Source organism: Aedes albopictus, chromosome 2 (assembly GCF_035046485.1).
Source record: "Aedes albopictus strain Foshan chromosome 2, AalbF5, whole genome shotgun sequence".
In the NCBI taxonomy this organism is placed as follows: domain Eukaryota; kingdom Metazoa; phylum Arthropoda; class Insecta; order Diptera; family Culicidae; genus Aedes; species Aedes albopictus.
Genome location: NC_085137.1, coordinates 455,246,690 through 455,273,900, shown reverse-complemented (window position 1 = coordinate 455,273,900; position 27,211 = coordinate 455,246,690). Strand labels below are relative to the sequence as shown.

Sequence of the window (27,211 nt, the reverse complement as noted above, 5' to 3'; positions counted from 1 at the left end):
TTCCCTCTCTTTCTAACAATTTGCCTCGCGATTTTAAAGATGGCAATCTCGAGTCCTATCGCACTGAAGATGCTGAAAAACAATCAGCATATGCACTGCAAGTCAGCATATACAATGATAGGTTTTTGTTGCAAAATATGAAGTAGAATCTGAGATTACCATATTAGTATAAACAGAGCAATGGCGGGTATTTCCCCAAGTAACCACTAAGCACTGGCGTAAGCGGTTTAAAGGTTATACAGCAGCTTTTTCGTGTCAATAGGCTCAGTAGGAAATTTTCAAATGCTCTCAGGCATTATAAATTGTAAGCACTGAAATAGGCCGTTTATTAGTATATGACGCTATGCTATAGTGCTTGTAAACCCAGTGTCTATCAGCCGAATAAGAAGCCTGACAGTGCTGTTAAAAGGCTTGGCGTGCATGACGTTTATATCAATCAAAGCTGATTTCAAGCAAAACAAAACTGAACCTAAGCAATAAACAATAAAATCTCTTCGGAAATTTCGTACGATCGATAGGGCGGTGGAAGCTTGTCGTCGGACACTTCAAGCATTAAATTGAAACAGAAAATGTATAGCTGTTTCCTCGATTATGATATAAATGCATCGGATGTTAACCTGTGTGTCGTAACGAAAGATGGTTGTATAAATTCCACATCTGATCATTACAACAATGAAAACCAGACTAAATCCATCCACCTCATCACGAATACACGAACCGTTATTTTCGATCCATCTAGGCTCCGAGTCGGAACTTTCTCCCTCTCGCTCTCTCTTTCCCATACTGTTTTCCGCACGCTGCGGTGGCACCGAATGAGTGATCTCCTGTTTTCACTCTCTCGTTTTCAACCGAATTAAACTTTCGTTCAGTTCTCGATCTTTATCTTGTTTACACGCTGATTCGTTTAGGGTAAAGACACTATAGGGAACGTCCATAAATTACGTCACGCAAAAATTTCCCATTTTCAACCCCCCCTCCCCCCTATGTCACACTTTTTGTATGGGACCTCTAAAATTTTTGTATGGGTCGTCACACTTTGCTGAACCCCCCCTCCCCCCTAAAAGCGTGACGTAATTTATGGACGTTCCCATATGCAAAGACACGAAATGTTCCAATTGGAATTCCAAATTTGCTGTCAATGTTATTCCAATCGAGCAGGAGACCTGTCAAACGCGCTTTAAAAGCATTGCTCGACAGCATCATCGTCATGACGCGACAATCATCATCAACAGCAATAATCATCAGATTTCGTGTCTTTAGCATACAGTGTCTTTAGTTTAGGGGTGCTCCAAACAGAATGTTTGATTTTCAATACACACACATTTAATTATAATTAAATGTGTGTGTATTGAAAATCAAACATTCTGTTTGGAGCACCCCTAAACTAAAGACACTGTATGCTAAAGACACGAAATCTGATGATTATTGCTGTTGATGATGATTGTCGCGTCATGATGCTTCATCATGCTTCTAGCGACGACTTCGATTTGGTGGTGCGACGATAATATCCGCGAGCGGTAATGGCGGCGGCGGGCACAATTAAGGTGATACGGGACGCCGTGTTATTTTTCCTATCTTCCCTCTCTTTCTAACAATTTGCCTCGCGATTTTAAAGATGGCAATCTCGAGTCCTATCGCACTGAAGATGCTGAAAAACAATCAGCATATGCACTGCAAGTCAGCATATACAATGATAGGTTTTTGTTGCAAAATATGAAGTAGAATCTGAGATTACCATATTAGTATAAACAGAGCAATGGCGGGTATTTCCCCAAGTAACCACTAAGCACTGGCGTAAGCGGTTTAAAGGTTATACAGCAGCTTTTTCGTGTCAATAGGCTCAGTAGGAAATTTTCAAATGCTCTCAGGCATTATAAATTGTAAGCACTGAAATAGGCCGTTTATTAGTATATGACGCTATGCTATAGTGCTTGTAAACCCAGTGTCTATCAGCCGAATAAGAAGCCTGACAGTGCTGTTAAAAGGCTTGGCGTGCATGACGTTTATATCAATCAAAGCTGATTTCAAGCAAAACAAAACTGAACCTAAGCAATAAACAATAAAATCTCTTCGGAAATTTCGTACGATCGATAGGGCGGTGGAAGCTTGTCGTCGGACACTTCAAGCATTAAATTGAAACAGAAAATGTATAGCTGTTTCCTCGATTATGATATAAATGCATCGGATGTTAACCTGTGTGTCGTAACGAAAGATGGTTGTATAAATTCCACATCTGATCATTACAACAATGAAAACCAGACTAAATCCATCCACCTCATCACGAATACACGAACCGTTATTTTCGATCCATCTAGGCTCCGAGTCGGAACTTTCTCCCTCTCGCTCTCTCTTTCCCATACTGTTTTCCGCACGCTGCGGTGGCACCGAATGAGTGATCTCCTGTTTTCACTCTCTCGTTTTCAACCGAATTAAACTTTCGTTCAGTTCTCGATCTTTATCTTGTTTACACGCTGATTCGTTTAGGGTAAAGACACTATAGGGAACGTCCATAAATTACGTCACGCAAAAATTTCCCATTTTCAACCCCCCCTCCCCCCTATGTCACACTTTTTGTATGGGACCTCTAAAATTTTTGTATGGGTCGTCACACTTTGCTGAACCCCCCCTCCCCCCTAAAAGCGTGACGTAATTTATGGACGTTCCCATATGCAAAGACACGAAATGTTCCAATTGGAATTCCAAATTTGCTGTCAATGTTATTCCAATCGAGCAGGAGACCTGTCAAACGCGCTTTAAAAGCATTGCTCGACAGCATCATCGTCATGACGCGACAATCATCATCAACAGCAATAATCATCAGATTTCGTGTCTTTAGCATACAGTGTCTTTAGTTTAGGGGTGCTCCAAACAGAATGTTTGATTTTCAATACACACACATTTAATTACACGGAGAAAAATGGATATACCAGTTAGCATTTTATTTAATAATAAATTATCATTTCCACCTCATAAACATTACTGTGTATAAAAAGTATGCATTTCGTGCATTCATGTTATGCACTTCTGTACATATCTATAATTTATTGGTTTTGGTGAATATCAACACCCTGATTGTACTCTTTGGACTTATTAAAACAAATTTGAACTCGTTAACGCGCGGATATTTGTAACATTTACGCGAGTTTATCGAAGCGAAATATAAATTTTCGACATTCCGGGGAAAGATTGAAACATGATTGTTCTGTCCACGAAGTATAACCGGCCTTAAGTATCCCGTAAACAGTACAGTTTATCTAGTAAACCGTGTACTTAAGAATTTATAATTCTACTCTAGAAATCATCATCACCGGAAAGCTGAATTCAACCAGTTGCTGTTCCGGATCATGCCGCACCGGATGCCGGGCATTCTAGCATGGAAGTGTGCAAGATTGTTATGCCCTTCCGCGGTTCTATCCTATACCGGGAGCCATGTAGGATCACCGAACGCAATTGTTCCATTTTCAGTAAGTACGAGTAGCATATTCTTGTTACAAACATTACAATAAATGTCCTCATCACTTTTTTCAGCAAAGGCAAAATCCGGCCAGTTCGTGCTCCTGAAGATATCCGGATAACGTAGGCGCAAAATACTATGAAACGGTGAAGGAACGTTGGGAGGAACTTCGCTGGAAGTCGCTGTAGTCCCTGCTGATCCCTTCGAGGATCCCTCCTGGCCATAATATGAACTTATTTCATGTGTAGTTTGAAGTGTTTTATATTTTATTCAATTAATTGTATGCTAACTTTAAGGAAATGACAATAAATTGATGATTTTCTCTTCAACCATACCAAACAAGTCATACTTTTCTTTGTTATTGTGTAAATTGAAAAAAAAAACAAATTAAATTGATATATGCATTCAACCACGAATATACCCGGTATATGCATTCCCAATGCATAAATGGTTGATATGAATTGTCGAATAAACTCTAAAATATGCATTCCAAAGGGTGGGCAGACTGAATATGGTTTTAGTAAATAATTTATGCATTTTAGCATTTTCTAATATGTCCGTGTATAATCATTAAATCTATGAATCTTATCACATCCACTACACTGTGGAGTTTCAATCGTTTTTCCTAAAGACGAACACCAAAACTAATCGATGGGCCCCATTTTGATTCCTCTTGTTACGGAACCTCGTCAACCTCCCAAACTTCCCTAGCTGCATCTCCTGCAGATCTCTCTCCACCATCCATAAAACCATTTTATACATTTCCAATGCGGCCACATTGTGCCCGATTTCAGATCCGAGCATCGGATCATGCGGGACATTCGGATCGGAAAATCAATGCTGTCCCAACTTGTTGCCTTCTTTTCCTTAAATACGGTGCTTAGCAAACCGATCTCTTGGTGCATCGATGGGGCAGATGGGAAACGTGACGATATCCACTTAAGACTAACAACCCCGAGGACATCAGATCGAATCTGGATCAGGCCGTAAAAATCGAAGAAAAGTAGACTTCGATGGAAAACATCCGGAGAAAAAAATAAAGAAAGTAAATAACTTTTTTTTTCTTTTTTCTTGACCCATTTTTGACAATTCTTTCACCAGAGACTCGGTACGCAGATTGAAGCTGGCCGTATATCAGCTGAATATTTCGCCAAAATTGGCTTTTAAGCAGATCTATTATAGGATGTAGTTCTAAGGAGCTCTGTTAACATTACTCTTCATAAGAGCAACATTAACGGCGGCTACTATTCGAGCAACCCGCGCAGCGCTACCATTTTGACTTAACAACCCTTTTCCACACCGGTAGCAATCAAATTAATCACCCTGATTCGTATCGGGAGGGCTGTCATATTCCCATAGCATTTTTAGCAGCGCAACTGTCCCGCTACTATATTTGGTCACCCACCCATAGCGCTACTATTTTGCGAGCGCATCCAGCAGCGACCGGTAAAGTTTGCTGCAATGATGGAGGGCTGCCAAACGGGGTATAGAAGCGCACCGTTAAAGGTGCTCTAAGGATATAGAACCAACTTGGTGCCAATTTTTACGGCTTAGTGGTTACTTGGGTCTTCAATCGTCCCGTTCGCCCTTAACCGATTCGAATTTTGAAGTTTCTTGGGGATCGCAATCGGTTGGCGCCACCAAACGGTGGCTAAAAGGGGTGAGGAGGAGAATAAAACTGTTTTGACTTTCCCCCATGAAACGTCAAAATCCGAACCGGTTGGATTTGCCCTAGGGGCAAGACACTGTGAAACCCGGAGCAACTCTGAGCAATCCTGAGTAACTCTTACTGTTCGAATCCATTCAGAAACGTCTCTACGCAGTGGGAAATCGGGCAAGACTGCTCGATTTTTCACTGGTATCAGGCAACACTTCAGGAAAACCAGAGTGATCCAGAGATATCCAGAGGAATTCTGAGCAACACTTCGATAACAGAGTTACTCTCGCTGTATCTGTCTTGCCCCTAGGATTTGCCCGCCGCCGCCATTATGTGGTAGACCAGTTCTACCACAGACGAATTTATACAGACGTAAGAGTGCGGTGCAAACCGCCTAAAATTTTCGGTACCATGTTTTCTTCTTCTTGTTGGGCAGCTTTTTTTCGAGGGGGCTAGTTATTACCATTTTGCGGTAGTTTTTTACGCATTGGTTTACCCCTCTCACAAGCTTTTGACAGTTTTTCGCCGATTTCGCCGCACAACAAAAGACTTGTTTTGTTTACCTTTTTTGATGGTGCGTGGTCCGCTAATCGCTCTTCGGTGGATGAGAATCCGATCCGGTGCCGCGGTTCTGGGAGGACGGCCAGAGGGACATAAATGTCATAACGTGTTATCACCGGATGTGCACACAAGGGCCAGCGAATACCTCCCGGTGATTGTTAAAGATCAATGATAATGGGCAAACTCTTCGGTAAGTTGATATGATTTCGTATTTACATTAATTTGGACTATTTTGTCACTCAAAAGGAAATATCTTTTGCAGGTGTATCCGTGGTAGAAGAAGTCATCCAATCACCTGCGGTATTGGAGGATATTGTAGAAGCACCGGCTGAACCACCTAGAACGATTGTTCCGGTAAGCTCGCCTTTCGCAGTGGATGCCACCCAAGATGCCACCGGTAGCGATTCTGCTGAATTCCACTCCGGACAATAATCGTGGTGCGCTTTCAATGCCAAGACACCTCACTGACCATGTATGGTGAGTCTTGAACCGGAATGTGATCAAATCAGGAACTCATCCCACAAAAAAACGCATGTTGCACGTGAAGTTCTTCACTGATAACGGTTGCCGGGCGTGGATTACGGAAACGATAAGACTCCCCTACAACACCGTTCAACATTACAAATCACTCGTGATACTCAGTTTTAATCGATTCGCAACAAGTTTATCCAGATGTAGCATCATGAAATATGGCAGGAGGCGGTTCGTCAAGCAGATGACACCCAGTAACTTCCATCGGAGGTCCGTGAGGTCCGTGAAAATCGCTTCCAGGAGTTGCTGTATGCAGATCGTGCTTAACCGAAGCTACCCGATTGACGACGGACCAAAGGCGTTTCTCTCGGCTATCACAGGACGAGTCGTACGAATCTGGCGCCCGAAAGCGACACCGTTCCCGCACCCCAGAGAGTCCCGCCTACGAGCCGCTTCCAATTTCTCCAACAGCACCGAAACGACCTGGCGGAAACGGCCAGTGGCACCACCAGCGAGGATATCACCGAAATGGTAGAATTCGACAAGAAAATTTACACCAGCTTCCTGAACATTACGCGCGAAGGTCAAACGGAAACCGAATTGGACAAAAAGCTACAGAAGATATGTGTGCCCTATGGATGCATGCCATTGCTAATGGTGTCAGATTGGCCAGCCGTCTACGCTCACAGGCTTTACGGCGGTTGGAACGGGAATTTGGAATCGACGAGGTCAAGAAGGTAAGCTCTCCGAGCGGATCCGCGCTGGTTGAAAAAGTAAAGGACCCAAACGTGGGACGAAATTGATGACACTGATGTCCTTGGACATCCGGTTCATTTTCGATCTAGATTTTTTTTTCATCTTTATTAACGTGTTTTTTAACAATTCGATCTAGAGACGAACTACTTGCAGGGCTTATATAATTTTGCGATTGGTTTATATAATTTATTTTGATGAGGATCCCTCATCAAGTGGATCGCCTTAGTGCTTTATGCATTCTGGTGGCCTGATGTTTTCTTCTAGTTTTTTCTAACTGTATTTTATGTTGTAGGTTGCAGTGGGATTAAAATTCAAATTTATTCTAGGTTGCGATTTGAATCAGCGCACAACACTCCTCCTCAACGAAGCGAACGGTTAACGCTCGGCGCCCAGGTTGCCACGGACTCCGATTGCGTCACGGTGTCGCTCCAACTTCACGCGTTCCAACGGCTTGGTCATCAGGTCGGCTTCCATCTTGTCGGTCGATAGATACTGAAGGCCGATGATACCTTGCTGCTGGAGATCCCGGGTGAAGGCATGTTTGGTGTCGATGTGCTTGGACCTTTTCTGCAACCGATCCGATTCTACCATCTTGATGCAGGATTGGTTGTCCTCCCACACAACGGTCGGAGAAGCTGGTTTCTCGTTGAGTTCGTCCAGAAGCTTCCGCATCCACAGCAATTCCTGGCATCCCTCGGCGAGAGCCACGAATTCGGCTTCTGTGGAAGAAAGTGCAACGCAGGTTTGCTTGCGAGTGCCCCAACTTACCAGCCCGCCACCGAACTTGATCAGGAATCCGGAGTTGGATTTTCGGTCCGCTTCATCACCGGCCCAATCAGCATCGACGAAACACTCCAGATCTTCGTTTCCGGACCCCAAGTGGAGATACAAGTCCTTCGTCGATTTGAGGTACCTCAATACCCGTTTCGCCTCGGTCCAGTCCCGATTGGTTGGCTTGGATACCTTTCTACCGAGTAGCGATGTGCTGAGGCAGATGTCCGGTCGGGAGTTGACCGCAACGTAGAGCAAACTGCCCACCAAGCTGCGGTACGATTCGTTGGTAGGCAGCTCTTCCTCCTCCTTTTGCTTTACGTAAGCAGGGTCGAGTGGAATTTTGGACGGTTTTGCGTTTTCGTGCCCGAACTGCTTCACGATCCTGTCGATGTACCCGGCTTGATTGAGGGCAACATACCAACATGTCGTCGACGTATATTAGTATGTAGCTTCGCTTGCCGTTGTTCTCCTTCACGTACAGGCAGGGGTCGGACGACGACGGATGGAACCCCATTCTCTTGAACGTGTCGTCTATTTTCCGGTTCCAGACACGAGCCGACTGCTTCAGCCCGTAGATGCTGCGTTTCAACTGGCATACCTTCTCGCCCGTCTTGAGTCCTGGTGGTGGTCGCATGTACACTTCTTCCTTCAGATCAGCGTACAGATAGGCGGTCTTGATATCCAAGTGCTGTACCAACATGTCGTCACGACTGGCGATGGTCAGCAGCGTGCGAAGGGTGGTTTGCCGCGCGACAGGCGCAAACACCTCATCGTAGTCCGTGCCGTACTGTTGGGTGAAACCTTGTGCGACCAACCTGGCCTTGTACCGCACCGTGTTTCCGCTTTCGTCCTGCTTCTTATTGAACGTCCACTTGCATCCAACGGTCTTCCTTCCGGGTGGCATTCGTCAGGCTACTGAACAGCTCCTCCATGCCGAAGATGTGCTCCGCCATATCCTCGCCTTCCGAAAAACGTTTGTCACAGATTCGCTTCAACAGCGAGACCTTCGACGTGAGACTGACCTTCTGATGGTGGTTCTGGAGGGCCGTCCATGCTTCCTTTGCGGTTGTCGATGACCGGATCAACGGGTGTTGATTGTCCTCGATCAGTAACCCGATGGTTGCCCTGGCCTTGGCGTCTCCAGCGGACCAAACTGCATCCGATTCCGTTGCTGGTTTCTCACCTGGTGTCACGTAACGCCACAGCTCCTCCCGTACCAGCAAAAGTTCCACCTTGAAGCGCCAGCTTGAATAATTGGCGTTGTTCAGCTTTTGCAGGCTGAATCGGCTTCCGTCCATTTTTGCTTCTACAATTGAAAAAATTCTAATCGCAGGCCCATAACCTGTTGTAGGTTGCAGTGGGATTAAAATTCAAATTTATTCTAGGTTGCTTCGTTGCACGCGATTTGAATCAGCGCACAACATTTTAAGGCACTAGCCGTAGTCGTTACATTCATATGCACCTAGAAGCACTCGAAATGTCTAACGACTACCGGTTATTGCTGGTAGATGCAGTAGAAAGTTTGTCATAATCAGGGATGGGATCATTTATTAACTATTCACTTGCTATTAAATCGCTTCAGAAACATCGTAGAAAAAATCAAAATATGGAACACTTTGGTATGCGTGTGCGACCATATTGTTATTCGGCAAACTTTCAGATAAAACTACAAGGTTAAATTTATCCATACATTGCTTTTTGATAGCATGCTGAACTGAAATAGTAGCAAGTTAATGTAACTCTTTGCAAATGAATGATCCCATCTGGTCTTAATACGTTTCAATCGCCTTTGACAAACGAGAAAAACTGACCACACTGATTACCTGTCTGAGCCAAATTTGGTATAGTCTTCAGTCTCTGATTTGTCGATTCATATTTGATGGAGACTTTAATCCAATGGGTTACACAGTCGCCATCCAAATACAGAGAAACATATCCCGTGCACTGTATCACAATTCAAAAGAGCTGCGGCTGCGGTATGTTGCATAGAATGGAGAGGCTGAATTGGGTACCAGACCAAGTCCCTGCTGGGTGGTGGACTATAGAATCGCCAATGTCGTAGGGCATAGTATTTGAGTATTGTCGGAAACTTTAACGACAATCCAAAATATTAAGCAATATCAATGAATCAAACGCGTTACAGTGCTAGAGTTGATATTAGAATGAATTATTTCCAGGATTATTTCAATAAAATTTCACGTGTTTAGTAGTATGGAAGGTAACATTTTCAAACCTAAAAATGACTCAATACGTTCATATCATATGCTGATTTATCGACCGTATTCTATTATTAACTTGATGATTTTGTGGCTATATCGGTCTCTTTCTACTCATAGTATAAGGAAGTAGAGATCAAAGTGGATAATGAAATGATAGATATGATAGAATTCGCTAGGTAGCGAACAAGTGTGAAAATTTTATAGAAGGTGAAATTAGGCAAGTAGGCCATGTATTGAACGAATACATCGAATGCGTGAAACTTCTGCCGTGCGACCTGTGCTTTTGAACAGATCAGCTTGGTTGGTAGTTTATACTCATACTATGAGTAGAAAGAGACCGATATAGCCACAAAATACGTTCATATCGCGAGTAGATAAAGGTGTGTTCGACAAAATTGTTCAAAATAATATTGCTCACAACTTTGCGTACCTATATAATATCAAATTAAAAAGTTTCACTTCAGATTTGAGCTGAGACGAGAACTATTCTTATCAACAGTTACAATTATTTTTAAACAAACCCAGACCCCTATAAGCACTCTTGGAAATAAACCTTGTCTGAACAATTCGGTAAATGTGTTAAGGTACCCCGGGGCAAGTGGGACCTAAAAAAATGCTAATTTGGTTTTGTCATGCCAAAAGTTTCAGAACACAAATTCTTTAATAATTCCAATGGACCCAAAAGACGTTGTTGGTATATTTGTACTTATTAACGTGCATTAAAACTGTTTCAAAATTTTTACATTCCATATATTATGCATATAATGAAAAGTGTAGCAGATCTTCATTTACTGCGTTTCACGGGGCAAGTGGGACCTATTCAGAGATTTTGTTCAAAGGGCTTAATATAAGTTGCAACAAATAAGGTAACATAAATCATAAACTCTTATGTGAATTACTATGTTTAGAGATTAAAATAAGAAGAGGTTTATGGTATCATGCATAAATTACGTAACACATAAAAATCGCTGGGGGAAATTGAATCAACTCTAGCAGCTCTTGCAAAATAAATTGATTTTTTTTATACAAAAAGCGCCGTAAAGTTAAGAGACAAAAGATTTCGAAACTTGGTCTCTATATTACATATATAGTTAATGATTCTCACCAATAGTAAATCTGGGGTTTCGAGATTTTCAGTAATATCTTCTCCCTTACATAATCTTACGATCATTTTTTTTTAATCATGAATTTTGAAAAGGCCATTTCCCTATTTTATTTTTTTATGGATGGTTCCCGAATGCTCAGAAGAATGCATTATGCAGCGTTAAGTGGAAAAAATGGAAGATATTAAAAAAAACATGAAAAATACATGCTTTTGATTTTTTTGTTTTACCCAAGGTTTTACCATTTTTAACAAGAATTTCATCATCTAAATAGAAGTAATAAAGTATAATTCAACAGTATATTAACGCGTCAATTTTTATTGAATTTCGTGCTAATTTCATCTTAGGTAGGACAAGGTGAGATGAACCCATAAAATTGTCTTTGTTTATTCTCATAGGTCCCACTTGCCCCAGATAGCGAAATGCACTGGGGCAAGTGAGAGCAGTAAACTAAAGGTAATAAATAAAAATAAAATAATGCTTTTTCGCTTGAAATCATTTGCATGAACTCTGAATACTATCCTGAAACCAAAAAAGTATTTGTAGAATAACAAATCTATTTTTTAATGACGAATGTAGTAGAGCACGTCAATCTTACCTAGTGAATTGAAAATTGTATATGAGCAACAATAACGTATATGGTCTCTTTATGGTTGAAACAATAACACTTTTTTGTATTCAAAGTATCCGTAGGTGTGATACCTATATTTTCCATGAAGAATGTTAGTCTTAAAAATGAATAATAAAAAAAATACAAGCTATAGGTCTCACTTGCCCCCGATTCTCACTTGCCCCGGGGTACCTTACTTTTCTTAAAATGAACTTCGCTAATTTTTAGCGAAATTTGACCAATCAATTGTTTTTTGTACACGTTAAGATGTACATCAGAAGTCACACGTGTGCATTGTACATCATCTAGCGGTGCACGAATCCAATTGATATAAAACCAACAGAATTATTGCGGAATGTTCCCAAACTAAGGTCCCCTGCCCAAATGCTCTTACACACTATTTAATCCTAGTAGGATGTTGGAGTCCATATAACCCAGACAGCCTCGCTGAACGTATCGTCTCTTTTCTAATAACTGATAAGCCAGCAGGGCTCACCGAAATAATTACAGTTTCAAAAGTTGTTACGGGGTTTTGGGGTTTGTTTTGCTGTATGTTGCTGTCAGGACTGTTGGCCAGAGGGTCTCGCAGCGCTCAGTTGCCCTGACTGGGAGTCCGTGGCGGAGGGGTTTTCTTCTTCCTCATATCCGACCGGGTTGGTCGCAGGGGTGCGGTGGTTGGGTGGCTTGGGGTGGGGCTTACTACTCGGGTCCCGGGGAGTTCGGAATGGCCGACGTGCCCTAAAAATATTTTTAAATAATTCCTGGCAATCTCTTAAAAATCTCAGAAATTGCCAGTCCTCTGGGATGTTTTAATTGGGAAAATAATAGAAAATATTCTAAATAATTTATAGAGATCAGTAGCATTATGGACTATTTTTAAATAATTCCTGAGAATTCCTAAATATTCTCAGAAATTTTCAGTACTTTTGAATGCTTCTTAGAAACTATACAAAATATTCTAAATCATTTACGGAGATCAGTAGTATTTATCTTCTTGGATACATTCTAGCAACTATAGGAAATATTCTAAATCATTTACAGAGATCAGTAGGATTACAAAATATTATTAAATAATTCCTGAGAATCCCTAAAGCTACTCAGAAATTCACAGTCTTCTGGGATGTATTCTAGCAACTATAGGAAATATTCTAAATCGTTTACAGAGATCAGTAGCATTACGGATTTTTTAAATAATTCCTGACAATCTCTGAAGATTCTCAGAAATTCCCAGTATTTTGGAATGCATCTTAGAAACTATACAAAATATTCTAAATCATTTACAGAGATCAGTAGCATTACGGAATATTTTTAAATAATTCCTGACAATCTCTGAAGATTCTTAGAAATTCCCAGTCTTCTGGGATGTATTCTAGCAACTATAGGAAATATTCTACATCATTTACAGAGATCAGTAGGATTACGGTATATTTTTAAATAATTCCTGAGACTCCCTAAAGCTACCCAGAAATTCCCAGTCTTCTAAATAATTCCTGACAATCTCTGAAGATTTTTAGAAATTCCCAGTACTTTGGGAAGGCATATTAGAAACTATACAAAATATTCTAAATCATTTACAGCGATCAGTAGGATTACGGAATATTTTTAAATAATTCCTGGCAATCTCTGAAGATTCTCAGAAATTCCCAGTATTTTGGAATGCATCTTAAAAACTATACAAAATATTCTAAATCATTTACAGTGATCAGTAGGATTACGGAATATTTTTAAATAATTCCTGAGAATCCCTAAAGCTACTCAGAAATTCCCAGTCTTCTGGGATGTATTCTAGCAGCTATAGGAAATATTCTAAATCGTTTACAGAGATCAGTAGCATTACGGGATTTTTAAATAATTCCTGACAATCTCTGAAGGTTCTCAGAAATTTCCAGTACTTTGGAATGCATCTTAGAAACTATACAAAATATTCTAAATCATTTACAGAGATCAGTAGCATTACGAAATATTTTTGAATAATTCCTGAAAATCTCTGAAGATTCCCAGAAATTCCCAGTACTTTGGAATGCATCTTAGAAACTATACAAAATATTCTAAATTATTTACAGAGATCAGTAGGATTACGGAATATTTATAAATAATTCCTGGCAATCTCTGAAGATTCCCAGAAATTCCCAGTACTTTGGAATGCATCTTAGAAACTATACAAAATATTCTAAATCATTTACAGAGATCAGTAGCATTACGAAATATATTTGAATAATTCCTGAGAATCCCTAAAGCTTTTCTGAAATTCCCATTCTTCTGGGATGTATTCTAGAAACTATAGGAAGTATTCTTAACCGTTTTTTTTAAATAATTCTTGACAATCTCTGAAGATTCTTAGAAATTTCCAGTCTTCTGGGATGTATTCTAGAAACTATAGGAAATATTCTAAATCATTTACAGCGATCAGTAGGATTACGGAATATTTTAAAATAATTCCTGACAATCTCTGAAGCTTCTCAGAAATTTCCAGTACTTTGGGAAGGCATATTAGAAACTATACAAAATATTCTACATCATTTACAGAGATCAGTAGGATTACGGAATATTTTTAAATAATTTCTGAGAACCCCTAAAGCTTCTCAGAAATTCCCAGTCTTCTGGGATGTATTCTAGAAACTATAGGAAGTATTTTAAATCGTTTACAGAGATCAGTAGCATTACGGAATATTTTTAAATAATTCCTGACAATCTCTGAATATTCTCAAAAATTCTTAGTACATTGGGAAGGCATATTAGAAACTATACAAAATATTCTACATCATTTACAGAGATCAGTAGGATTACATAATATTTTTAAATAATTCCTGAGAATCCCTAAAGCTTCTTAGAAATTCCCAGTCTTCTGGGATGTATTCTAGAAACTATAGAAAATATTCTAAATCATTTACAGAGATTAGTAGTATTAAGGAATATTTTTAAATAATTCCTGAGATTCCCTTAAGGTTCTCAGAAATTCCCAGTCTTCTGGGATGTATTCCAGAAACTATAGGAAATATTCTAAATCATTTACAGAGATTAGTAGGATTACGGAATATTTTTAAATAATTCCTGAGAATTCCCAAAGTTTCTCAGAAATTCCCAGTTTTCTGGGATGTTCTAAAAACTATAGGAAATATTCTAAATCATTTATAGAGATCACTAGCATTATGGAATATGTTCAAATAATTCCTGAGAATCCCTAAATATTCGCAGAAATTCCCAGTACTTTGGAATGCATCTTAGAAACTATACAAAATATTCTAATCATTTACAGAGATCAGAAGGATTACGGAATAATTTTAAATAATTCCTGAGAATCCCTAAAGATTCTCTGAAATTCCCAGTCTTCTGGGATGTATTCTAGAAACTATAGGAAATATTCTAAATTATTTACAGATATCAGTAGCATTACGGAATATTTTTAAATAATTCCTGAGAATTTCTAAAGATTTTCAGATATTCCCAGTCTTCTTAGACGTATTGTGGATATTATAGAAAATATACTAAATCATTTACAGAGATCATTAGCATTACGCAATATGTTTAAATAATTCCTGAGAATCCCTAAGGATTCTCAGAAATTTCTGGGATGTATTGTGGAAATTATTTTATTATATTTATATTATATTTTATTATATTTAAATAATTCCTCACCATCCCTTAAGGTTCTCAGAAATTCCCTCTCAAAAAAGGACTAGTTTTTCCTCGAGTTTATCACAAAGTTTTCACTTATAGAAGACATCATGTTTATCCGGTAATTAATTTTTAAACCCGTTCTAGGTACTTCCGTCGACCATCGTTTGTCAGCAGCCCTATCTGGAGGATCGTTGCCGATTCGATGTCAATGCCTTGTGATAGTAAATACATGTATCTAAATAAAAATACTTAGGTGGGTGGGGCGTTTATGTGGCCTCTATAATCCATCCGAAAAGTCTCCAGGATTCTGAACAAGACAACCTATACATCTAAGGGTTCTACAATAGTGATCTGAATTTGTCGCTAAGAAGTGTCACCATGTTCTCTCAGAATGCGATGCAGAACACTTGAAACTTATGGAGTTACTCCAGTGGTCCTTGAAACAGTCTTCCACTAGATTTTTATTTGACTCAGAAGGTTCACCACTTCCTCCCAAATTGCATGGTGATGCAAGACATCATGCTTCACTCAAAGAAGCTTTGTTCAGGCTAGGTTCACCAAGTCCTCCTAAAATGCATGGTGATGCAAGACATCATGCTCTATTTAAAGAAGCATAGTTCAAGCTAGGTTCACCACGTCCTCCTAAAATGCATGGTGATGCAAGACATCAGGTTCTACTTAAAGAAGCGTTGTTCAAGCTAGGTTCACCAAGTCCTCCTAAAATGCATGGTGATGCAAATCATCATGCTCCACTCAAGTAAGCTTTGTTCAAGCTAGGTTCACCACGTCTTCCTAAAATGCATGGTGATGCAAGACATCAGGTTTTACTTAAAGAAGCTTTGTTCAAGCTAGGTTCACCAAGTCCTCCTAAAATGCATGGTGATGCAAATCATCATGCTCCATTCAAAGAAGCTTTGTTCAGGCTAGGTTCACCAACTCCTCCTAAAATGCATGGTGATGCAAGTCATCATGCTCCACTCAAAGAAACTTTGTTCAAGATAGGTTCACCAAGTCCTCCTAAAATGCATGGTGATGCAAGACATCAGGTTTTACTTAAAGAAGCTTAGTTCAAGCTAGGTTCACCAAACCAAGTCCTCCTAAAATGCATGGTGATGCAAGACATCAGGTTTTACTTAAAGAAGCTTTGTTCAAGCTAGGTTCACCAAGTCCTCCTAAAATGCATGGTGATGCAAATCATCATGCTCCACTCAAAGAAGCTTTGTTCAAGCTAGGTTCACCAAGTCCTCCTAAAATGCATGGTGATGCAAGACATCAGGTTTTACTTAAAGAAGCTTAGTTCAAGCTAGGTTCACCAAACCAAGTCCTCCTAAAATGCATGGTGATGCAAGACATCAGGTTTTACTTAAAGAAGCTTTGTTCAAGCTAGGTTCACCAAGTCCTCCTAAAATGCATGGTGATGCAAATCATCATGCTCCACTCAAAGAAGCTTTGTTCAAGATAGGTTCACCACGTCCTCCTAAAATGCATGGTGATGCAAGTCATCATGCTCCACTCAAAGAAGCTTTGTTCAAGATAGGTTCACCACGTCCTCCTAAAATGCATGGTGATGCAAGACATCAGGTTTTACTTAAAGAAGCTTTGTTCAAGATAGGTTCACCACGTCCTCCTAAAATGCATGGTGATGCAAATCATCATGCTCCACTCAAAGAAGCTTTGTTCAAGCTAGGTTCACCAAGTCCTCCTAAAATGCATGGTGATGCAAGACATCAGGTTTTACTTAAAGAAGCTTAGTTCAAGCTAGGTTCACCAAACCAAGTCCTCCTAAAATGCATGGTGATGCAAGACATCAGGTTTTACTTAAAGAAGCTTTGTTCAAGCTAGGTTCACCAAGTCCTCCTAAAATGCATGGTGATGCAAATCATCATGCTCCACTCAAAGAAGCTTTGTTCAAGCTAGGTTCACCAAGTCCTCCTAAAATGCATGGTGATGCAAGACATCAGGTTTTACTTAAAGAAGCTTAGTTCAAGCTAGGTTCACCAAACCAAGTCCTCCTAAAATGCATGGTGATGCAAGACATCAGGTTTTACTTAAAGAAGCTTTGTTCAAGCTAGGTTCACCAAGTCCTCCTAAAATGCATGGTGATGCAAATCATCATGCTCCACTCAAAGAAGCTTTGTTCAAGCTAGGTTCACCAAGTCCTCCTAAAATGCATGGTGATGCAAGACATCAGGTTTTACTTAAAGAAGCTTTGTTCAAGCTAGGTTCACCACGTCCTCCTAAAATGCATGGTGATGCAAGTCATCATGCTCCACTCAAAGAAGCTTTGTTCAAGATAGGTTCACCACGTCCTCCTAAAATGCATGGTGATGCAAGACATCAGGTTCTACTTAAAGAAGCGTCGTTCAAGCTAGGTTCACCAAGTCCTTCTAAAATGCATGGTGATGCAAATCATCATGCTCCACTCAAAGAAGCTTTGTCCAAGATAGGTTCACCAAGTCCTCCTAAAAGGCATGGTGATGCAAGTCATCATGCTCCACTCAAAGAACCTTAGTTCAAGCTAGGTTCACCACGTCCTCCTAAAATGCATGGTGATGCAAGTCATCATGCTCCACTCAAAGAAGCTTTGTTCAAGATAGGTTCACCACGTCCTCCTAAAATGCATGGTGATGCAAGACATCAGGTTTTACTTAAAGAAGCTTTGTTCAAGATAGGTTCACCACGTCCTCCTAAAATGCATGGTGATGCAAGACATCAGGTTCTACTTAAAGAAGCGTCGTTCAAGCTAGTTTCACCAAGTCCTTCTAAAATGCATGGTGATGCAAATCATCATGCTCCACTCAAAGAAGCTTTGTCCAAGATAGGTTCACCAAGTCCTCCTAAAAGGCATGGTGATGCAAGTCATCATGCTCCACTCAAAGAACCTTAGTTCAAGCTAGGTTCACCACGTCCTCCTAAAATGCATGGTGATGCAAGTCATCATGCTCCACTCAAAGAAGCTTTGTTCAAGATAGGTTCACCACGTCCTCCTAAAATGCATGGTGATGCAAGACATCAGGTTCTACTTAAAGAAGCGTTGTTCAAGATAGGTTCACCACGTCCTCCTAAAATGCATGGTGATGCAAGACATCAGGTTTTACTTAAAGAAGCTTTGTTCAAGCTAGGTTCACCAAGTCCTCCTAAAATGCATGGTGATGCAAATCATCATGCTCCACTCAAAGAAGCTTTGTTCAAGCTAGGTTCACCAAGTCCTCCTAAAATGCATGGTGATGCAAGACATCAGGTTTTACTTAAAGAAGCTTAGTTCAAGCTAGGTTCACCAAACCAAGTCCTCCTAAAATGCATGGTGATGCAAGACATCAGGTTTTACTTAAAGAAGCTTAGTTCAAGCTAGGTTCACCAAACCAAGTCCTCCTAAAATGCATGGTGATGCAAGACATCAGGTTTTACTTAAAGAAGCTTTGTTCAAGCTAGGTTCACCAAGTCCTCCTAAAATGCATGGTGATGCAAATCATCATGCTCCACTCAAAGAAGCTTTGTTCAAGATAGGTTCACCACGTCCTCCTAAAATGCATGGTGATGCAAGTCATCATGCTCCACTCAAAGAAGCTTTGTTCAAGATAGGTTCACCACGTCCTCCTAAAATGCATGGTGATGCAAGACATCAGGTTTTACTTAAAGAAGCTTTGTTCAAGATAGGTTCACCACGTCCTCCTAAAATGCATGGTGATGCAAATCATCATGCTCCACTCAAAGAAGCTTTGTTCAAGCTAGGTTCACCAAGTCCTCCTAAAATGCATGGTGATGCAAGACATCAGGTTTTACTTAAAGAAGCTTAGTTCAAGCTAGGTTCACCAAACCAAGTCCTCCTAAAATGCATGGTGATGCAAGACATCAGGTTTTACTTAAAGAAGCTTTGTTCAAGCTAGGTTCACCAAGTCCTCCTAAAATGCATGGTGATGCAAATCATCATGCTCCACTCAAAGAAGCTTTGTTCAAGCTAGGTTCACCAAGTCCTCCTAAAATGCATGGTGATGCAAGACATCAGGTTTTACTTAAAGAAGCTTTGTTCAAGCTAGGTTCACCACGTCCTCCTAAAATGCATGGTGATGCAAGTCATCATGCTCCACTCAAAGAAGCTTTGTTCAAGATAGGTTCACCACGTCCTCCTAAAATGCATGGTGATGCAAGACATCAGGTTCTACTTAAAGAAGCGTCGTTCAAGCTAGGTTCACCAAGTCCTTCTAAAATGCATGGTGATGCAAATCATCATGCTCCACTCAAAGAAGCTTTGTCCAAGATAGGTTCACCAAGTCCTCCTAAAAGGCATGGTGATGCAAGTCATCATGCTCCACTCAAAGAACCTTAGTTCAAGCTAGGTTCACCACGTCCTCCTAAAATGCATGGTGATGCAAGTCATCATGCTCCACTCAAAGAAGCTTTGTTCAAGATAGGTTCACCACGTCCTCCTAAAATGCATGGTGATGCAAGACATCAGGTTTTACTTAAAGAAGCTTTGTTCAAGATAGGTTCACCACGTCCTCCTAAAATGCATGGTGATGCAAGACATCAGGTTCTACTTAAAGAAGCGTCGTTCAAGCTAGGTTCACCAAGTCCTTCTAAAATGCATGGTGATGCAAATCATCATGCTCCACTCAAAGAAGCTTTGTCCAAGATAGGTTCACCAAGTCCTCCTAAAAGGCATGGTGATGCAAGTCATCATGCTCCACTCAAAGAACCTTAGTTCAAGCTAGGTTCACCACGTCCTCCTAAAATGCATGGTGATGCAAGTCATCATGCTCCACTCAAAGAAGCTTTGTTCAAGATAGGTTCACCACGTCCTCCTAAAATGCATGGTGATGCAAGACATCAGGTTCTACTTAAAGAAGCGTTGTTCAAGCTAGGTTCACCACGTCCTCCTAAAATGCATGGTGATGCAAGACATCATGCTTCACTCAAAGAAGCTTTGTTCAGGCTAGGTTCACCAACTCCTCCTAAAATGCATGGTGATGCAAGTCATCATGCTCCACTCAAAGAAGCTTTGTTCAAGATAGGTTCACCACGTCCTCCTAAAATGCATGGTGATGCAAGACATCATGCTCCACTCAAAGAAGCTTTGTTCAGGCTAGGTTCACCAAGTCCTCCTAAAATGCATGGTGATGCAAGTCATCATGCTCCACTCAAAGAAGCTTTGTTCAAGATAGGTTCACCACATCCTCCTAAAATGCATGGTGATGCAAGACATTAGGTTCTACTTAAAGAAGCGTTGTTCAAGCTAGGTTCACCACGTCCTCCTAAAATGCATGGTGATGCAAGTCATCATGCTCCACTCAAAGAAGCTTTGTTCAAGATAGGTTCACCACGTCCTCCTAAAATGCATGGTGATGCAAGACATCAGGTTCTACTTAAAGAAGCGTTGTTCAAGCTAGGTTCACCAAGTCCTAAAACGCATGGTGATGCAAGACATCAGGTTTTACTTAAAGAAGCTTAGTTCAAGCTAGGTTCACCAAGTCCTCCTAAAATGCATGGTGATGCAAGACATCAGGTTTTACTTAAAGAAGCTTTGTTCAAGCTAGGTTCACCAAGTCCTCCTAAAATGCATGGTGATGCAAGACATCAGGTTTTACTTAAAGAAGCTTTGTTCAAGCTAGGTTCACCAAGTCCTCCTAAAATGCATGGTGATGCAAGTCATCATGCTTCACTCAAAGAAGCTTTGTTCAAGATAGGTTCACCACATCCTCCTAAAATGCATGGTGATGCAAGTCATCATGCTCCACTCAAAGAAGCTTTGTTCAAGATAGGTTCACCAAGTCCTCCTAAAATGCATGGTAATGCAAGACATCATGCTTCACTCAAATAAGCTTTGTTCAAGCTAGGTTCACCAAGTCCTCCTAAAATGCATGGTGATGCAAATCATCATGCTCCACTCAAAGAAGCTTTGTTCAAGATAGGTTCACCACGTCCTCCTAAAATGCATGGTGATGCAAGACATCAGGTTCTACTTAAAGAAGCGTTGTTCACGCTAGGTTCACCAAGTCCTAAAACGCATGGTGATGCAAGACATCAGGTTCTACTTAAAGAAGCGTCGTTCAAGCTAGGTTCACCAAGTCCTCCTAAAATGCATGGTGATGCAAGACATCAGGTTTTACTTAAAGAAGCTTTGTTCAAGCTAGGTTCACCAAGTCCTCCTAAAATGCATGGTGATGCAAGTCATCATGCTCCACTCAAAGAAGCTTTGTTCAAGATAGGTTCACCACGTCCTCCTAAAATGCATGGTGATGCAAGACATCAGGTTCTACTTAAAGAAGCGTTGTTCAAGCTAGGTTCACCAAGTCCTAAAACGCATGGTGATGCAAGACATCATGCTTCACTCAAATAAGCTTTGTTCAAGCTAGGTTCACCAAGTCCTCCTAAAATGCATGGTGATGCAAATCATCATGCTCCACTCAAAGAAGCTTTGTTCAAGATAGGTTCACCACGTCCTCCTAAAATGCATGGTGATGCAAGACATCAGGTTCTACTTAAAGAAGCGTTGTTCAAGCTAGGTTCACCAAGTCCTAAAACGCATGGTGATGCAAGACATCAGGTTCTACTTAAAGAAGCGTCGTTCAAGCTAGGTTCACCAAGTCCTCCTAAAATGCATGGTGATGCAAGACATCAGGTTTTACTTAAAGAAGCTTTGTTCAAGCTAGGTTCACCAAGTCCTCCTAAAATGCATGGTGATGCAAGTCATCATGCTCCACTCAAAGAAGCTTTGTTCAAGATAGGTTCACCACGTCCTCCTAAAATGCATGGTGATGCAAGACATCAGGTTCTACTTAAAGAAGCGTTGTTCAAGCTAGGTTCACCAAGTCCTAAAACGCATGGTGATGCAAGACATCAGGTTCTACTTAAAGAAGCGTCGTTCAAGCTAGGTTCACCAAGTCCTCCTAAAATGCATGGTGATGCAAGACATCAGGTTTTACTTAAAGAAGCTTAGTTCAAGCTAGGTTCACCAAGTCCTCCTAAAATGCATGGTGATGCAAGACATCAGGTTTTACTTAAAGAAGCTTTGTTCAAGCTAGGTTCACCAAGTCCTCCTAAAATGCATGGTGATGCAAGTCATCATGCTCCACTCAAAGAAGCTTTGTTCAAGATAGGTTCACCACGTCCTCCTAAAATGCATGGTGATGCAAGACATCATGCTTCACTCAAAGAAGCTTTGTTCAGGCTAGGTTCACCAACTCCTCCTAAAATGCATGGTGATGCAAGTCATCATGCTCCACTCAAAGAAGCTTTGTTCAAGATAGGTTCACCACGTCCTCCTAAAATGCATGATGATGCAAGACATCAGGTTCTACTTAAAGAAGCGTTGTTCAAGCTAGGTTCACCAAGTCCTAAAACGCATGGTGATGCAAGACATCAGGTTCTACTTAAAGAAGCGTCGTTCAAGCTAGGTTCACCAAGTCCTCCTAAAATGCATGGTGATGCAAGACATCAGGTTTTACTTAAAGAAGCTTTGTTCAAGCTAGGTTCACCAAGTCCTCCTAAAATGCATGGTGATGCAAGTCATCATGCTCCACTCAAAGAAGCTTTGTTCAAGATAGGTTCACCACGTCCTCCTAAAATGCATGGTGATGCAAGACATCAGGTTCTACTTAAAGAAGCGTTGTTCAAGCTAGGTTCACCAAGTCCTAAAACGCATGGTGATGCAAGACATCAGGTTCTACTTAAAGAAGCGTCGTTCAAGCTAGGTTCACCAAGTCCTCCTAAAATGCATGGTGATGCAAGACATCAGGTTTTACTTAAAGAAGCTTAGTTCAAGCTAGGTTCACCAAGTCCTCCTAAAATGCATGGTGATGCAAGACATCAGGTTTTACTTAAAGAAGCTTTGTTCAAGCTAGGTTCACCAAGTCCTCCTAAAATGCATGGTGATGCAAGTCATCATGCTCCACTCAAAGAAGCTTTGTTCAAGATAGGTTCACCACGTCCTCCTAAAATGCATGGTGATGCAAGACATCATGCTTCACTCAAAGAAGCTTTGTTCAGGCTAGGTTCACCAACTCCTCCTAAAATGCATGGTGATGCAAGTCATCATGCTCCACTCAAAGAAGCTTTGTTCAAGATAGGTTCACCACGTCCTCCTAAAATGCATGATGATGCAAGACATCAGGTTCTACTTAAAGAAGCGTTGTTCAAGCTAGGTTCACCAAGTCCTAAAACGCATGGTGATGCAAGACATCAGGTTCTACTTAAAGAAGCGTCGTTCAAGCTAGGTTCACCAAGTCCTCCTAAAATGCATGGTGATGCAAGACATCAGGTTTTACTTAAAGAAGCTTTGTTCAAGCTAGGTTCACCAAGTCCTCCTAAAATGCATGGTGATGCAAGTCATCATGCTCCACTCAAAGAAGCTTTGTTCAAGATAGGTTCACCACGTCCTCCTAAAATGCATGGTGATGCAAGACATCAGGTTCTACTTAAAGAAGCGTTGTTCAAGCTAGGTTCACCAAGTCCTAAAACGCATGGTGATGCAAGACATCAGGTTTTACTTAAAGAAGCTTTGTTCAAGCTAGGTTCACCAAGTCCTCCTAAAATGCATGGTGATGCAAGACATCAGGTTTTACTTAAAGAAGCTTTGTTCAAGCTAGGTTCACCAAGTCCTCCTAAAATGCATGGTGATGCAAGTCATCATGCTTCACTCAAAGAAGCTTTGTTCAAGATAGGTTCACCACGTCCTCCTAAAATGCATGGTGATGCAAGACATCATGCTTCACTCAAAGAAGGTTTGTTCAGGCTAGGTTCACCAACTCCTCCTAAAATGCATGGTGATGCAAGTCATCATGCTCCACTCAAAGAAGCTTTGTTCAAGATAGGTTCACCACGTCCTCCTAAAATGCATGATGATGCAAGCCATCAGGTTCTACTTAAAGAAGCGTTGTTCAAGCTAGGTTCACCAAGTCCTCCTAAAATGCATGGTGATGCAAGTCATCATGCTCCACTCAAAGAAGCTTTGTTCAAGATAGGTTCACCAAGTCCTCCTAAAATGCATGGTAATGCAAGACATCATGCTTCACTCAAATAAGCTTTGTTCAAGCTAGGTTCACCAAGTCCTCCTAAAATGCATGGTGATGCAAATCATCATGCTCCACTCAAAGAAACTTTGTTCAAGATAGGTTCACCAAGTCCTCCTAAAATGCATGGTGATGCAAGTCATCATGCTCCACTCAAAGAAGCTTTGTTCAAGATAGGTTCACCACGTCCTCCTAAAATGCATGGTGATGCAAGACATCAGGTTCTACTTAAAGAAGCGTTGTTCAAGCTAGGTTCACCAAGTCCTCCTAAAATGCATGGTGATGCAAGTCATCATGCTCCACTCAAAGAAGCTTTGTTCAAGATAGGTTCACCAAGTCCTCCTAAAATGCATGGTAATGCAAGACATCATGCTTCACTCAAATAAGCTTTGTTCAAGCTAGGTTCACCAAGTCCTCCTAAAATGCATGGTGATGCAAATCATCATGCTCCACTCAAAGAAACTTTGTTCAAGATAGGTTCACCAAGTCCTCCTAAAATGCATGGTGATGCAAGTCATCATGCTCCACTCAAAGAAGCTTTGTTCAAGATAGGTTCACCACGTCCTCCTAAAATGCATGGTGATGCAAGACATCAGGTTCTACTTAAAGAAGCGTTGTTCAAGCTAGGTTCACCAAGTCCTAAAACGCATGGTGATGCAAGACATCAGGTTTTACTTAAAGAAGCTTTGTTCAAGCTAGGTTCACCAAGTCCTCCTAAAATGCATGGTGATGCAAGACATCAGGTTCTACTTAAAGAAGCTTTGTTCAAGCTAGGTTCACCAAGTCCTCCTAAAATGCATGGTGATGCAAGTCATCATGCTCCACTCAAAGAAGCTTTGTTCAAGATAGGTTCACCAAGTCCTCCTAAAATGCATGGTAATGCAAGACATCATGCTTCACTCAAATAAGCTTTGTTCAAGCTAGGTTCACCAAGTCCTCCTAAAATGCATGGTGATGCAAATCATCATGCTCCACTCAAAGAAACTTTGTTCAAGATAGGTTCACCACGTCCTCCTAAAATGCATGGTGATGCAAGTCATCATGCTCCACTCAAAGAAGCTTTGTTCAAGATAGGTTCACCACGTCCTCCTAAAATGCATGGTGATGCAAGACAACCAAACACTATCTAAATTTGCTGCTGAGGTTTAGACAGATTTGTTGGTTCACCAAATCCTCCCACATTGCTCTTTTACCAGAAACCCCAATGGTGTTGTTTCAGAGGTTTCCACGCAATTGTTCTAAAATGCACTTTTCCTGTAGCGGTTTTATTACTTTGACCTTTATAAGATTGTACCCCGCGGTTCGTTTACATGATGCATAAGACATGTTGGTTCCCCGTTTATAATAACGACGTCGTTCAGTTAAAACGTATTATTTAATCATAATGTGTTGCGAGCACAACACATTAGAACATAGGTTCCCAAACTTTCAGGTGCGGCGACCCCCTTTGGCCAGCAGACATACTTTTCGCGACCCACCATAGAAATTCTCTAATTTGTTGTCTATTACAGTAACATATTTGACTGTTCCTCGCGACCCCCTGGATTAAGGCCGGCGACCCCCCTGGGGGGTCGCGACCCACAGTTTGTGAAACCATGCATTAGAAGCGAAATGGCTAATTCAACTCCTGGCTTTTTTTTTCAGCGATTCTGGCATGTTTGTGATGTCCGGGGGATATTCCGGGCGACCTTGGCTGCGTCGTATATGAACCACTGTTGGACGGTCAGTGTATCGATGATGATGCGGGGTTTCAGACTGGGCCATGTGCCCATAGCGTCTTGGCTGCATCGATGGCACTGAATCCCTTGGCCTGGTTCAGCTTGGACACGTCAATATGAACGGGTCAGACACAACGGCACAGAACAACAGGAAGTGTAACCAACAGCGAATGCGACAACCAGCTACTCGCTTTAGATGCAGTCGGCACGTGGCGTGGGTATAACAGCTCGACGGTACGTTCGAAGCAGACGAACTTCTTCATGGTGTAGGAATCTGGAGACACTACAGTGAGTAGGACCAGACAATCATCCATCATCTTGGGAATAGCTTGGCGCATATTGTTGACATAATCGGACGTCTCATGGATCTTCACCTCTGCGGCCTCCAGCGGCGACAGGGCGATGTCGGCGAAGAATTCGGCCGTAGCTGAGGCGGCCAGATAGGCTTAGATTCGGTACAAGTAGGCATTCTTGCCAATCATGCTGGCGTACTGGATTTTGAAGGCACCCTGTGCCGAGTATCCGAAGAAAGATGGAGCCTATCCCTTGGGATTGGTTTAACAGATTATTGTAATTGGCAGTTCTTGATATACAGGTGGAACTTGGCTAAATACAGCAGAATGATTGCCGTGTGGATGAGCCGCAGACCAGGATACCTCCGGGAGTGCACAAGCCGAAGAATTCGTTAGAACCGTACTCTATCTCCTTGCACGGAGAGCGACGCTAGGGGATGTAGAACCATTTAGCTTTCGATCCAAGTCGATTCCGAGCACTTTGGCGCCGTTGATCAGCTTGTGAAAAAGATATACCACATCGGAAGTAAAGTCTTGCAGTGCAGCGGATTCGGCCGAACCGCGGAAGCATTTTGATGGACAAGCGGTTCATGACTTGGTCTGCAGTGAATATTTCGTTTGACAAGTGATAGATCGCGCACTTCTAGACCACCCAGGAGCATTTCATCGATGATGTATAACGCTTGGACGATTTTCTGCTATTCATCCTGGATGCGAAAACGGAGCAATTTCATGGAAAAAGAGTGAAATTCGTTAAGACAGACAATCGAAATAAGGTATGTTCATATTTATTTGAACTTTCTCGCTTCAGTGGCTTACCATAGCGGAAATTTCTTCAACAATTTCCACGTATATAACCGTCCACGGTGTTAGATCCACCTGGAAGTCGTCGCGTCCAACCGGATTTGTCTCGATAGTATAAAAAAGGCCGTTACATCCGCCGGCAGACAGCCAATTCGTTGGATTCCC

The 27,211-nt window shown here is 41.3% G+C and overlaps 1 protein-coding gene, 1 long non-coding RNA gene and 1 pseudogene across 6 annotated transcripts in view; 2 read left to right on the top strand and 1 right to left on the bottom strand.

The window, feature by feature from the left end:
* Positions 1–27,211, top strand: part of LOC109398102 (mitoferrin) — a 367,824-nt gene that overhangs the window by 220,002 nt on the left and 120,611 nt on the right. The window lies entirely within an intron of this gene.
* LOC109418641 (uncharacterized) lies at positions 5,467–15,815 on the top strand. Its single transcript, XR_009998052.1, has 3 exons — positions 5,467–5,862; positions 5,935–6,880; positions 15,368–15,815. It is a non-coding gene; the product is annotated as an uncharacterized LOC109418641 (long non-coding RNA).
* On the bottom strand, positions 25,644–27,201 carry LOC115269205 (solute carrier family 25 member 3-like; annotated as a pseudogene).